The following is a 16,066-nucleotide window of genomic DNA, read 5'->3' as shown; positions in this document are numbered from 1 at the left end:
AGCAACACGGGGCAAAACTACATGGGCACAACTACTGAGGGCACAGCAACAGGGGGCAAAACTACAGGGGCACAATTACAGAGGGCACAGCAACACGGGGCAAAACTACATGGGCACAACTACTGAGGGCACAGCAACAGGGGGCAAAACTACATGGGCACAACTACTGAGGGCACAGCAACAGGGGGCAAAACTACAGGGGCACAACTACTGAGGGCACAGCAACACGGGGCAAAACTACAGGGGGCACAACTACTGAGGGCACAGCAACAGGGGGCAAAACTACAGGGGGCACAACTACTGAGGGCACAGCAACAGGGGCACAACTACTGAGGGCACAACTACTGAGGGCACAGCAACAGGGGGCAAAACTACAGGGGCACAACTACAGAGGGCACAACAACAGGGGGCACAGCAACAGGGGCACAACTACTGAGGGCACTGTTATAGGGGGCACAACTACTGAGGGCACAGCTACGGGGGGCACAGCTACTGAGGGCAAAACTACAGGGGGCAAAACTACTGAGGGCACAACTACTGAGGGCACAACTAGTGAGGGGACAGCTACTGGGGGCAAAACTACTGGGGGCATAACTTTGGCCACGGCTCTTCCATCTGAATCCATGCCCCTATTTATTGACGCACGCCTATGGCGCGCACTAACCCTGTTTTGCCTATCTGGATGGGGGGGCGTCAAAGGAAACTTTCGCCCTGGGCGCCACAAGTTCTAGAACCGGCCCTGGTACCACCTTATCCTGTTCATCCCTTCCCCTCCTGCTGGCCCATACTGACACATGCACCCGATGGCCGTCTATGTACATCAGGCTCAACAGGTCCGTACTAGTGCAGTCAGGGGAGAAAGGGGAGGCAGAGGAGGCAGGGGAGGCAGAGCTTCTCCTGTCATACTCCAGAACACTCCAGAGTTTTGACTTTAAAAATGATTAGAATAATAATAAGATGATATTTATAACATATAGGTATCATCATTGTTATAGTCAAAATTCATCACCAAATTCTATATGTGTTTGTGTAAATCTGGCGCTGACATTAGCTAGTGCCTCCCAGCCATTCACCTCACCGCACGGCACTGGTCCGTACCCAGAAGGGAGGCAGTAGTGGTAACTATCACTTTGCTTGTTCACCACATAGAAGAAATACTCCTGATACAATATGACCGAAACAGTGAAAATATTATTGAGATTACAGATTATTCCTGTGGGTGCACAAGCGATTGATGTTGAGGTTCCAATAGTCTAAGAATATCAGGTGAAAATCAGCAATCTGCAACCTGCTCAATATATTTAAATGGGTACAGAATAATACGGACACTGCACGGTTAATAAATGACATTTATTGCATCCCAATAATTATTGTGCCTTATGGCTGCCCATAGCAGTCTGCCTGCAGAAAGATAGCAGCTGCTGTAATACTAGGTCACGTGACTACTGCAGAGAGCTTGTGAGCTTGCCGGAGGGCCTAATTCAGATCTGATCTACGATCAGTGTCACAGACATGCGGGGGGACGCCCAGCACAGGGCTAGTCCGCCCCACATGTCAGGCCCTACCTTCCCCCTCGCACAAGTACAAAAGCATCGCACGACGGCGATGTACCTGACAAGTAGCTCCCTGCCAGTGCAGCACCTGCACGCTAGCAGGCCGCTACTTGCCGCATCCTGGGTCGCAGCGGCTTAGTGTGACATCACGCAGCTGCCGCAGCCCACCCCCCCAAAGGTCCAGACATGCCACTGCCCTGAGATGCTAATAGCATCTCCCTGGGCTCCCGGGTTGTGCACACACAGTGCAGCCGCTGCGTGTGCGCACTCCACAAAGTGATTCAGGCTGCTGTTGCTGCCGCTGCAGCTATGCAGTCTGAATTACCCCCTAAATACAGTGCAATACACAGGTTACAGAAATCCACGGTTTATCTTTATATGCAGGAAAATGTAATAGGAAAGATAATATTAGGTATAAGATATATTTCAAGAGGAGCAATATAAGATTGTCACCATACTGTACATATCTAATCATTGCACAAAATTACCAAAATGCTACAAGACGTGTAATAGCTCTCCTGTACAATTATATAAATATATTCTCCCAGTCCTGTACCATTGAACTTGGTGGATAGGGGTAATGAGGGCAATGTCCCAGAAGCCTTAGCCCTAAGATAAGACATTGGTACTAAACATACAGGGGTTTATTTACTAAGATTCGTAATTTTCAGAATCATGTTCAAGTTCAATCACGACTGACATCGACAGTGTAAAACTGCAACTTTTTGAATTGATTACGATGGATTTACTAAGCTGTCGTATTCGGGTTTTTCTTTTCTTCCGATGTCGATGTCATTCGTGGTTTTTTACCTATTTTTACGGCAGTGATTAGCAAAACACTGCCGACTTTTTTTACAATCAATCTCAGCCGGATCTGTGTGATCCGTGCTGGGGTTTATTTTTTTTTTTTTTTTTAATTAAACACTGTAAAATAATAAAAAAAAATGCGTGGGGTCCCCCCTCCTAAGCATAACCAGCCTCGGGCTCTTTGAGCCGATCCTGGTTGCAAAAATATGGGGGAAAAAATGACAGGGGTTCCCCCATATTTAAGCAACCAGCATCGGGCTCTGCGCCTGGTCCTGGTCCCAAAAATACGGGGGACAAAAAGAGTAGGGGTCCCCCGTATTTTTAAAACCAGCACCGGGCTCCACTAGCTGGACAGATAATGCCACAGCCGGGGGTCACTTTTATATAGTGCCCTGCGGCCGTGGCATCAAAAATCCAACTAGTCACCCCTGGCCGGGGTACCCTGGGGGAGTGGGGACCCCTTCAATCAAGGGGTCCCCCCCCCCCAGCCACCCAAGGGCCAGGGGTGAAGCCCGAGGCTGTCCCCCCCCATCCAATGGGCTGCGGATGGGGAGGCTGATAGCCTTTGTTGTAAAAGAAAAGATATTGTTTTTAGTAGCAGTACTACAAGGCCCAGCAAGCCTCCCCCGCATGCTGGTACTTGGAGAACCACAAGTACCAGCATGCGACGGAAAAACGGGCCCGCTGGTACCTGTAGTACTACTACTAAAAAAATACCCAAAAAAAGACAAGACACACACACCGTGAAAGTATAATTTTATTACATACATACACACATACATACATACTTACCTTAAGTTCCCACGCAGGTCGGTCCTCTTCTCCAGTAGAATCCAAGGGGTACCTGTTGAAGAAATTATACTCACGAGATCCAGGGGTCCAGGCTCCTCGGGAAATCCAGGGGTAATCCACGTACTTGACAAAAAAAACAAAACGGTGTCCCGACCACGAACTGAAAGGGGACCCATGTTTGCACATGGGTCACCTTTCCACGAATGCCAGAAAGCCACTCTGACTTCTGTCTAAGTGGGTTTCTTCAGCCAATCAGGGAGTGCCACGTTGTAGCACTCTCCTGATCAGCTGTGTGGTCCTGTCCTCACTGACAGGCAGCACACGGCAGTGTTACAATGTAGCGCCTATGCGCTACATTGTAACCAATGATGGGAACTTTCTGCTCAGCGGTGACGTCACTTTAGGTCAACCGCAGGGCAGAAAGTTCCCATCATTGGTTACAATGTAGCGCATAGGCGCTACATTGTAACACTGCCGTGTGCTGCCTGTCAGTGAGGACAGGACCACACAGCTGATCAGGAGAGTGCTACAACGTGGCACTCCCTGATTGGCTGAAGAAACCCACTTAGACAGAAGTCAGAGTGGCTTTCTGGCATTCGTGGAAAGGTGACCCATGTGCAAACATGGGTCCCCTTTCAGTTCGTGGTCGGGACACCGTTTTGTTTTTTTTTGTCAAGTACGTGGATTACCCCTGGATTTCCCGAGGAGCCTGGACCCCTGGATCTCGTGAGTATAATTTCTTCAACAGGTACCCCTTGGATTCTACTGGAGAAGAGGACCGACCTGCGTGGGAACTTAAGGTAAGTATGTATGTATGTGTGTATGTATGTATGTAATAAAATTATACTTTCACGGTGTGTGTGTCTTGTCTTTTTTTGGGTATTTTTTTAGTAGTAGTACTACAGGTACCAGCGGGCCCGTTTTTCCGTCGCATGCTGGTACTTGTGGTTCTCCAAGTACCAGCATGCGGGGGAGGCTTGCTGGGCCTTGTAGTACTGCTACTAAAAACAATATATTTTCTTTTACAACAAAGGCTATCAGCCTCCCCATCCGCAGCCCATTGGATGGGGGGGGGACAGCCTCGGGCTTCACCCCTGGCCCTTGGGTGGCTGGGGGGGGGGGACCCCTTGATTGAATGACTAGTTGGATTTTTGATGCCACGGCCGCAGGGCACTATATAAAAGTGACCCCCGGCTGTGGCATTATCTGTCCAGCTAGTGGAGCCCGGTGCTGGTTTTAAAAATACGGGGGACCCCTACTCTTTTTGTCCCCCATATTTTTGGGACCAGGACCAGGCGCAGAGCCCGATGCTGGTTGCTTAAATATGGGGGAACCCCTGTCATTTTTTTCCCCATATTTCTGCAACCAGGATCGGCTCAAAGAGCCCGAGGCTGGTTATGCTTAGGAGGGGGGACCCCACGCAATTTTTTTTTGCAAAAATAAGCACTTTCCCACCCCTTCCCACTGATATACATGCACGGATCTCATGGATCCGTGCATGCCTATCCAATCACGAATAAAAAAAGCAGGTCTGTTTTTTTTTAGTACTTTTTTACGAGTTGTAATTTTTCACGGCAGTGTTTGTTCTTTTTTTGCTTTGCACTTCTTAGTAAATGACCGAGATTCATACTTAAACAGCCGCGTTTTGACCGATGGTGTATTCATTCGTAATTTTTTACCTAAACTAGCAAAAAATTACGAATGCCCTCATCACTGCCGTGATTAGTGCTTAGTAAATTACCGAGATGACACTTTGATGAAAAAACGGCATCTCGGTCAAAATCGGGAGCTTAGTAAATATACCCCATAGTCTTCATCATATCAGGAACAAAGTTTTATAGCAGCTAATAGACAACTTCACAACGGTGTCTTATTCTTACTTGACTTTTCATTTCTCGTGCTCTGAGGCCGCGCATATTTTAATTGTTTGAATACATTTTATTTTTTAATCAATTTAATTCATCGTCAGAGCTGTGCCCCCAATACTAAATGGCCATATAGAAAGGTGGACGCAGTGCCGATGTTTGCGCAGCTGGCTGGTGATTTTGCTATTGCGCATGCAGTCATGGTGAAAGCTTGGACGAAGTGTGATTGACAGCGAGTGACCATTAGTGGGAGGTAATGGTGATGTGGCGACACTAACGTGGGCGTGTCGTGACTGTTTCTGTGGGATGTCGCAGCAAGCAACTGCGTCTTCTTATGCAGTGGTTCTGACCCCGATGTCTTACTTGCGACGGCAGTTCTGAGCAACCAATAGCTCCAATGCTGCATTTTTGTGCACACACGGTGGAGCTGGGAAGTTGTCATTGGTCCCAGTGGCTGTCTCATTAACATATCTTCTCAGATCCGCTGCATGCAGTGACGCTCCAGCCCCAGGCTTTACGTCCTCCTTTAAGTCAGGCCCAAAGTGTCTACTTTTTGTTGTGTATGTTATGTATTAAACCTATGGAGACTTTTGGTAGCTCCACCATCAAACTTCATGTCACTAGGAGATCCTAGCGCTGTCTCATAGTCTAGTGTTCGGCGTGGCCATTTTCTCAGTGATTTTCCTACTGCGCATAAGTGAAATGCTGGGAAAATGGCTGCTGCGCCATTTTCCCGCTGGTTGCTGCTGCCAACAGGGGACTCCAAAGGGTAAGTATTGAAAAAAATGGGTGCAGGGCATGTGGTGTGTGCCCTCCTGGACCATGTACGGGGAGTGATGGCGCCTCCATTTTGTGGGGGTGCCCAGGTCAGGCTTTCCGTCTTCCAACAGAGATTTCCTGACCTCAGTGATGAAGCTGGGGTGGCCAATCTGCGTAACCTCAGGGATACTCTGTCGGCCGAAGGTGTCGCAGAGTGACATGATGCACCGTTCTCGGACACAGCTCTGGATCACACATGTATACAGGAGGCGTTATACTTATACCAGGCGCCTCCTCAGGCATTAACGTATTTAAGTATCACTGTTGCTTCCAAGGAATATTCACACAAGGAAAAAACACACTAATGGTGGAATTCAATTGTGGATGAAGGAGGCGAATTGGCGTTGCCGCTGAATTCAAACTCCAGCATTAGCAGCCCTCCGTGCACCCTTTGGCCGGACAATTCGCACCCCTATTTACTCAGAAGTACTCGCTGCCCCATAGTGAACACTTTTGAGTGAGATCACGCAGTCATAAAGCGCATCGGGTGTAGCACAAATTTGGGCATGGGAATCTACAGTATTTCCCCTTAAATGACTTCCCTCCCCTATATATTGAGAGAGATGCACTAATAACTATCTTATGGCAAACAAGGCAGCATCTGCAGTTCCATCCACTTGCTCACGTCTGCTGTCACAGGCATTAAACAGCTGATGGGTGTATGCAGAAAACGCCGCAGGTAGAAGATAGTAATAGGATTTAGTGTATGTTTTCCTTGTGTGAATATTTAATGTCATAACAAATCACCTCAATTTAATCTAGTGGATATAATGAACACTTAACCAACAACAAAAAACACCTAAACACAGTACGTTCCCAAGTTTCTGTACACAAACCAGCCTTTAGGTTTGACAGTAGTATCAATTAAGTAGCAAAAGCATGAAATGCATAAATACAATCTCATGAATATTTAGGGATCCGGTCTGAAGATCGACAGTATCTAGGTCGACAATGTTTAGGTCGACCACTATAGGTCGACAGTCACTAGGTCGACATGGATGGAAGGTCGACATGGTTTCTAGGTCGACATGTGCTAGGTCGACAGGTCTAAAGGTCGACATGAGTTTTTCACATTTTTTTTCTTTTTTTGAATTTTTTCATACTTAACGATCCATGTGGACTACGATTGGAACGGTAATCTGTGCCGAGCGAAGCATGGCGAGCGAAGCGAGCCATGCGAGGGGACGCGGTGCACTAATTTGGGATCCCGGTCACTCTACGAAGAAAATGACACCAAAAAAAATAAGATTTTACTTACCGATAAATCTATTTCTCGTAGTCCGTAGTGGATGCTGGGGACTCCGTCAGGACCATGGGGATTAGCGGCTCCGCAGGAGACAGGGCACAAAAATAAAGCTTTAGGATCAGGTGGTGTGCACTGGCTCCTCCCCCTATGACCCTCCTCCAAGCCTCAGTTAGGATACTGTGCCCGGACGAGCGTACACAATAAGGAAGGATTTTGAATCCCGGGTAAGACTCATACCAGCCACACCAATCACACCGTACAACTTGTGATCTGAACCCAGTTAACAGTATGACAACGTAGGAGCCTCTGAACAGACGGCTCACAACAATAACAACCCGATTTCTTTGTAACAATAACTATGTACAAGTATTGCAGACAATCCGCACTTGGGATGGGCGCCCAGCATCCACTACGGACTACGAGAAATAGATTTATCGGTAAGTAAAATCTTATTTTCTCTAACGTCCTAGTGGATGCTGGGGACTCCGTCAGGACCATGGGGATTATACCAAAGCTCCCAAACGGGCGGGAGAGTGCGGATGACTCTGCAGCACCGAATGAGAGAACTCCAGGTCCTCTTTAGCCAGGGTATCAAATTTGTAGAATTTTACAAACGTGTTCTCCCCCGACCACGTAGCTGCTCGGCAGAGTTGTAATGCCGAGAGAGACCCCTCGGGCAGCCGCCCAGGATGAGCCCACCTTCCTTGTGGAATGGGCCTTGACAGATTTAGGCTGTGGCAGGCCTGCCACAGAATGTGCAAGTTGAATTGTGCTACAAATCCAACGAGCAATCGTCTGCTTAGAAGCAGGAGCACCCAGCTTGTTGGGTGCATACAGTATAAACAGCGAGTCAGATTTTCTGACTCCAGCCGTCCTTGAAATATATATTTTCAATGCCCTGACAACGTCCAGCAACTTGGAATCCTCCAAATCGCTAGTAGCCGCAGGCACCACAATAGGCTGGTTCAGGTGAAACGCTGACACCACCTTAGGCAGAAAATGAGGACGCGTCCGCAGTTCTGTCCTGTCCGAATGGAAAATCAGATATGGGCTTTTATACGATAAAGCCTCCAATTCTGACACTCTCCTGGCTGAAGCCAGGGCCAGTAGCATGGTTACTTTCCATGTAAGATATTTCAAATCCGCCGATTTGAGTGGCTCAAACCAATGGGATTTGAGAAAATCCAAAACTACATTAAGGTCCCACGGAGCCACTGGGGGCACAACCGGGGGCTGTATATGTAGTACTCCTTTTACAAAAGTCTGGACTTCAGGAACTGAAGCCAATTCTTTCTGGAAGAAAATCGACAGGGCCGAAATTTGAACCTTAATGGACCCCAACTTGAGGCCCATAGACAATCCTGTTTGCAGGAAATGTAGGAATCGACCCAATTGAAATTCCTCCGTGGGGGCCTTCCTGGCCTCACACCACGCAACATATTTTCTCCAAATGCGGTGATAATGTTGTGCAGTCACCTCCTTCCTGGCTTTTACCAGTGTAGGAATGACCTCTTCCGGAATGCCTTTTTCCCTTAGAATTCGGCGTTCAACCGCCATGCCGTCAAACGCAGCCGCGGTAATTCTTGGAATAGACACGGTCCCTGCTGAAGCAGGTCCCGTCTTAGAGGTAGAGGCCACGGATCTTCCGTGAGCATCTCCTGAAGTTCCGGGTACCAAGTTCTTCTTGGCCAATCCGGAGCCACGAGTATCGTTCTTACTCCCCTTTGCCGTATAATTCTCAGTACTTTTGGTATGAGAGGCAGAGGAGGAAACACATACACTGACTGGAACACCCACGGCGTTACCAGAGCGTCCACAGCTATTGCCTGAGGGTCTCTTGACCTGGCGCAATACCTGTCCAGTTTTTTGTTGAGGCGAGACGCCATCATGTCCACCTTTGGTTTTTCCCAACGGTTCACAATCATGTGGAAGACTTCTGGATGAAGTCCCCACTCTCCCGGGTGTAGATCGTGTCTGCTGAGGAAGTCTGCTTCCCAGTTGTCCACTCCCGGAATGAACACTGCTGACAGTGCTATCACATGATCTTCCGCCCAGCGAAGAATCCTTGCAGCTTCTGCCATTGCTCTCCTGCTTCTTGTGCCGCCCTGTCTGTTTACGTGGGCGACTGCCGTGATGTTGTCCGACTGGATCAACACCGGCTGACCCCGAAGCAGGGGTTTTGCCAGGCTTAGAGCATTGTAAATCGCTCTTAGCTCCAGTATATTTATGTGAAGAGACATCTCCAGGTTTGACCATACTCCCTGGAAGTTTCTTCCCTGTGTGACCGCTCCCCAGCCTCTCAGACTGGCAGCCGTGGTCACCAGGACCCAGTCCTGTATGCCGAATCTGCGGCCCTCTAACAGATGAGCACTCTGCAACCACCACAGAAGAGACACCCTTGTCCGTGGCGACAAGGTTATCCGCTGATGCATCTGCAGATGCGATCCGGACCATTTGTCCAGCAGATCCCACTGAAAAGTTCATGCGTGGAATCTGCCGAATGGAATCGCTTCGTAAGAAGCCACCATCTTTCCCAGGACTCTTGTGCATTGATGCACAGACACTTTCCCTGGTTTTAGGAGGTTCCTGACAAGTTCGGATAACTCCTTGGCTTTCTCCTCCGGAAGAAACACCTTTTTCTGAACCGTGTCCAGAATCATTCCCAGGAACAGCAGACGTGTCGTCGGGGTCAATTGAGATTTTGGAAAATTCAGAATCCACCTGTGCTGTTGCAGCACTATTTGGGTTAGTGCTACTACGTCCCCCAGCTGTTCCCTGGACCTTGCCCTTATCAGGAGATCGTCCAAGTAAGGGATAATTAATACGCCTTTTCTTCGTAGAAGAAACATCATTTCGGCCATTACCTTGGTAAAGACCCGAGGTGCCGTGGACAATCCAAACGGCAGCGTCTGAAACTGATAATGACAGTTTTGCACCACGAACCTGAGGTACCCTTGATGTGAAGGGCAAATTGGGACATGCAGGTAAGCATCCTTGATGTCCAGGGACACCATAAAGTCCCCTTCTTCCAGATTCGCTATCACTGCTCTGAGTGACTCCATCTTGAACTTGAATTTTTGTATGTACAGGTTCAAAGATTTCAGATTTAGAATAGGTCTTACCGAGCCGTCCGGCTTCGGTACCACAAATAGTGTGGAATAATACCCCTTTCCCTGTTGTAGGAGGGGTACCTTGACTATCACCTGCTGAGAATACAGCTTGTGAATGGCTTCCAATACCGTCGCCCTGTCTGAGGGAGACGTTGGCAGAGCAGACTTTAGGAACCGGCGAGGGGGAGATCTTCTCGAATTCCAACCTGTAACCCTGAGATATTATCTGCAGGATCCAGGGGTCCACCTGTGAGTGAGCCCACTGTGCGCTGAAATTCTTGAGTCGACCCCCCACCGCCCCTGAGTCCGCTTGTAAAGCCCCAACGTCATGCTGAGGGCTTTGCAGAAGCCGGGGGGGGGGCTTCTGCTCCTGGGAAGAAGCTGCTTGGTGCACTCTCTTACCCTTTCCTTTGCCTCGGGGCAAATATGACTGTCCTTTCGCCCGCTTGTTCCTATAGGAACGAAAGGACTGCGGCTGAAAAGACGGTGTCTTTTTCTGTTGGGAGCGGACCTGAGGTAAAAAGGTGGATTTCCCGGCTGTTGCCGTGGCCACCAAATCCGATAGACCGACCCCAAATAATTCCTCCCCCTTATACGGCAATACTTCCATATGCCGTTTGGAATCCGCATCACCTGACCATTGTCGCGTCCATAAACTTCTTCTGGCAGATATGGACATCGCACTTACTCTCGATGCCAGAGTGCAAATATCCCTCTGTGCATCTCGCATATATAGAAATGCATCCTTTAAATGCTCTATAGTCAGTAAAATACTGTCCCTATCCAGGGTATCAATATTTTCAGTCAGGGAATCCGACCAAACCACCCCAGCACTGCACATCCATGCAGAGGCGATGGCTGGTCGCAGTATAACACCAGTATGAGTGTATATACTTTTCAGGGTAGTTTCCAGCCTCCTATCTGCTGGATCCTTGAGGGCGGCCGTTTCAGGAGACGGTAACGCCACTTGTTTTGATAAGCGTGTGAGCGCCTTATCCACCCTAGGGGGTGTTTCCCAGCGCGCCCTAACCTCTGGCAGGAAAGGATATAATGCCAATAACTTCTTTGAAATTAGCAGTTTTCTATCGGGGTTAACCCACGCTTCATCACACACTTCATTCAATTCGTCTGATTCAGGAAAAACTACAGGTAGTTTCTTCAGACCCCACATAATACCCCTTTTTGTGGTACATGCAGTATCAGAGATATGTAAAGCCTCCTTCATTGCCGTGATCATATAACGTGTGGCCCTACTGGAAAATACGTTTGTTTCTTCACTGTCGACACAATATTCGGTGTCCGTGTCTGGGTCTGTGTCGACCGACTGAGGTAAAGGGCGTTTTACAGCCCCTGACGGTGTCTGAGACGCCTGTACAGGTACTAACTGGTTTTCCGGCCGTCTCATGTCGTCAACTGATTTTTGTAATGTGCTGACATTATCACGTAATTCCATAAATAAAGCCATCCATTCCGGTGTCGACTCCCTAGGGGGTGACATCACCATTACCGGCAATTGCTCCGCCTCCACACCAACATCGTCCTCATACATGTCGACACACACGTACCGACACACAGCAGACACACAGGGAATGCTTGCCAGCACACACACAAGCGCTATAAATATATAGGAACAACCCTATAGAAGTGTTGTCTCCCTTATAGCAGCTTAATATATATCAAAAACGCCAAAAAAAGTGGCCCCCCCCCTCTCTTTTTTACCCTGTTTCTGTAGTGCAGTGCAGGGGAGAGTCCTGGGAGCCTTCCTCGCAGCGGAGCTGAGCAGGAAAATGGCGCTGTGTGCTGAGGAGATAGGCCCCGCCCCCTATTTCGGCGGGCTCTTCTCCGGAGTTTGTGAGACCTGGCAGGGGTTAAATACATCCATATAGCCCCAAGGGCTATATGTGATGTATTTTTTTAGCCAGAACAAGGTATTCTCATTGCTGCCCAGGGTGCCCCCTGCAGCGCCCTGCACCCTCCGTGACCGCTGTTGTGAAGTGTGTGACAACAATGGCGCACAGCTGCAGTGCTGTGCGCTACCTCATGAAGACTGAAAAGTCTTCTGCCGCCGGTTTCTGGACCTCTTCGCTTTTCGGCATCTGTAAGGGGGTCGGCGGCGCGGCTCCGGGACCGGACTCCATGGCTGGGCCTGTGTTCGATCCCTCTGGAGCTAATGGTGTCCAGTAGCCTAAGAAGCCAATCCATCCTGCACGCAGGTGAGTTCACTTCTTCTCCCCTAAGTCCCTCGTTGCAGTGAGCCTGTTGCCAGCAGGACTCACTGAAAATAAAAAACCTAAAAACTTTTTCTAAGCAGCTCTTTAGGAGAGCCACCTAGATTGCACCCTGCTCGGACGGGCACAAAAACCTAACTGAGGCTTGGAGGAGGGTCATAGGGGGAGGAGCCAGTGCACACCACCTGATCCTAAAGCTTTATTTTTGTGCCCTGTCTCCTGCGGAGCCGCTAATCCCCATGGTCCTGACGGAGTCCCCAGCATCCACTAGGACGTTAGAGAAAATAAAAAATCCTCATGTCGACCTTTAGACCTGTCGACCTAGCACATGTCGACCTAGAAACCCTGTCGACATTCCATCCATGTCGACCTAGTGACTGTAAGACCTATAGTGGTCGACCTAAACATTGTCGACCTAGATACTGTCGATTTGATGAACCACACCCGAATATTTATTATAGCACCAGCTGTGTAGCAAGAAATCTCCTATATATTTGCCCAAGTCTGTGACTCTGTGCCCGTAACGCTGGGCGGAGTCACAGGCACAGATCTGGCCAGGAACAGTCCCCTCCCTCTCTCCGCCCAGTCCCCTCCCCATCTCCGCCCAGTCCCCTGTCTCCCTTCTCCCCGTACACTCTCTCTGGTGACACCGCAGCCGCTGACTGTGAGCGGAACTCACACTACCCGCCTCACAGACTAGCGGCTGCTGCAGAGTTCAGGGGGACATGCTGAGCACTGGCAGCTGCTCCCTCTCCCACCCGCGGCATCCACCCGTCACTTACCCGCGGTCGCGGGTGAAAAGGGGGCGTGGCTTCGAGGAAGGGGCGTGGCTTCGCGTCCCGACCCCCGTTTTCGGCACAACTCGCCCCCCCTCCCACCCGCGGCAACCACCCGCATCTGCCCCCCACCCGCGGCATCCACCCGTCACTTACCCGCGGTCGCGGGTGAAAAGGGGTGTGGCTTCGCGGAAGGGGGCGTGCCTTCGCGTCCCGACCCCCGTTTTTGGCACATTGTGGGTCGGGGCATACGGCCTTCACCCGGACACTGCTGAATCTGCAGTGCTGGCTTCTGCACTGTGACAGGAGCCGGCACTTTGGTGTCACCCCTCAGAGGGTAACACCCGGGTGCGGCCCGCACCCACGTTGTGGCGCCACTGCTCCCGCCCCCACCCGTAGCACAAACACCCGCCGCATCCACCCACCACCCACGGCACTCCCGTCCCCTCCCGCACCCAGAGCACAAACACCCGCGCCACCCACCCGCGGAACTCCCGCCCCCTCCCCCACCGGTAGCACCAACACCCGAGGCAAACCAACCGCATTCGCCCCCCACCCGCGGCACTCCCACCCGCAGCACCAACACCCGCGACACTCACCGCATCCACCCACCACCCGTGGCACTCCACCCCCTCCCCCACCCTCAGCACCAACACCCGCACCACCCGTGGCACTCTGCCCCCTCCCCCACCCACAGCACCAACACCCGCTGGCCCCCCCTGCGGCACCCAACGCATCCCCCACATCTGCTCCCACCCGCGGCACTCACGCCCCCACCCGTAGCTCCCACACCTGCAGCACCCCCCGCCCCTCCCCCACCCGCTGCAACCCTGCCCCTCCCCCATACCCACCTCTCCCCCCTGCTGCACCCTTCACCCAACCCGCACCTCCACCGCAAATGCCCCATCCTGCACCCACCCCTCCTGCACCCACCCCTCCCCCACCCGCACCACCTCCCCAACCCTCGGAACCCCAGCAGCTGCCTCCCACCACCCAACTGCACCACCACTGCTCCAGCCCCTGCCCCCCCTCCGCACCTGTCCCCCACCCACAGCACCTCCCCCACCCCCATCATCTACAGACACCTCCCCCACCCTCAGCACTTCTACAAACCATCACCCAACCTCCCCCTCTGCAACCCCAACTCCCCCTACATCGCCCCTCCCCCACACACAGCACCTCCAGACCCCCTCCTTCATCCACAGCCTCCTGCACCTGCCCCTCCACCAACAGCATCTACAGACCCCATCCACACCCCCTCCCGCCCCCCCCCCCAACCCACCCGCAGCATCCTCACACCCGCCCCTTCCCCACCGCCGCACCCCCTCCCCTGCCCCTCCCCGCCGCAGCTGCACCAACCGCCCTACCCCAACTGCGGTATCCCTGCACCGGCACCCTCCCCCACCCACTGCAGCAGCACACCTGGCCCACTACAACCGCCGTAACCCCACACCCACCACTCACTCATCCACAGCGCCCACGGACCCCCTCCCCCATCCGTGCCATCCCCGCACCCGCCCCTCCCATAGCTACCGCACATCCACATCACCTACCCCATCCAGATCACGTACCCCACCCGCAACACCCCCGCCACTCCCACAACCACAGCACCTACCCGCCCGCATTATCTACAGGCACCCTCCACATCTGCGGACCTCCCACACCTGCCCCTCCCCTACCCGCAACACCTCTGGACCACCACCCGAACCACCTCCGGACTCCCTCCCCCATCCACAGCTCCCCCGCATCATCCCCTCCCCCATCCGTGCCATCCCACACCTCCCCCACCCACAGCACTTCTGAAACCCATCACCTAAGCTCACCCCCCTGCACCTCCAAACGCACACCCCTACATCGCCCCTCCCACACACACATCACCTCCATACCCCCTCCTTCATCCACAGTCCTCCTCCCCCACCCCTCCCCCACCAACAGCAACTACACTCCCCATCCGCGCCCCCTCTACACCTCCCCCACCCACAGGACCTCTGCACCCTTTACGCCATCCATGCCCCTGCACCCACCCCTCCGCCACCCACAACACCTCTGGACCCCCTCCCACACCCAACCCTCCACCACACGTAGCACCTCGAATCACCATCCACAGCCGTTACAAGTGATTCCCACGGATAGGAACCTCACTGAACCCACCCCCTTTCCAAACCCCCCAAACTTTTGTGAGTAATGTTGCTACCAATGGACATTGGATTAATTAGAAGCACTAATACTGTGGCCATTATGTGTATAAGCAACACTGCTACCTGTGCCCATTGTGTATAAGTGGCGCTGCTACCTGTGCACACTGTGTGTATAAGCGGCTCTGCTACCTGTGCTCACTGTGTGTATAAGCGGCTTTGCTACCTGTGGGTATTGTGTGTATAAGCCGCTCTGCTACCTGTGGGTATTGTGTGTACACGTGGCTCTGCTACCTGTGCCCATTGTGTGTATAAGCACCTCTGCTACCTGTGGGCACTGTGTATAAGCGCCTCTGCTACCTGGGGGTATTGTGTGTATAAGCGGCTCAGCTAGCTGTGGGCACTGTGTGTATAAGCGTCTCTGCCCCCTGTGGGTATTGTGTGTATAAGCGGTTCTGCTACCTGTGGGTAATGTGTGTACATGTGGCTCTGCTACCTGTGCCCATTGTGTGTATAAGCCCCTCTGCTACCTGTGGTCACTGTGTGTATAAGCGCCTCTGCCCCTGTGGGTATTGTGTGTATAAGCGGTTCTGCTACCTGTGGGTAATGTGTGCATAAGTGGCTCTGCTACCTGTGGGTATTGTGTGTATAAGCGGTTCTGCTACCTGTGGGTATTGTGTGTATAAGCGGCTCTGCTACCTGTGGGCATTGTGTGTATAAGCGGCTCTGCTACCT

This window comes from Pseudophryne corroboree, chromosome 5 (genome assembly GCF_028390025.1).
Source record: "Pseudophryne corroboree isolate aPseCor3 chromosome 5, aPseCor3.hap2, whole genome shotgun sequence".
Lineage (NCBI taxonomy): Eukaryota > Metazoa > Chordata > Amphibia > Anura > Myobatrachidae > Pseudophryne > Pseudophryne corroboree.
The sequence above is the reverse complement of the archived record's forward strand: the minus strand, read 5'-3'. Positions refer to the sequence as shown.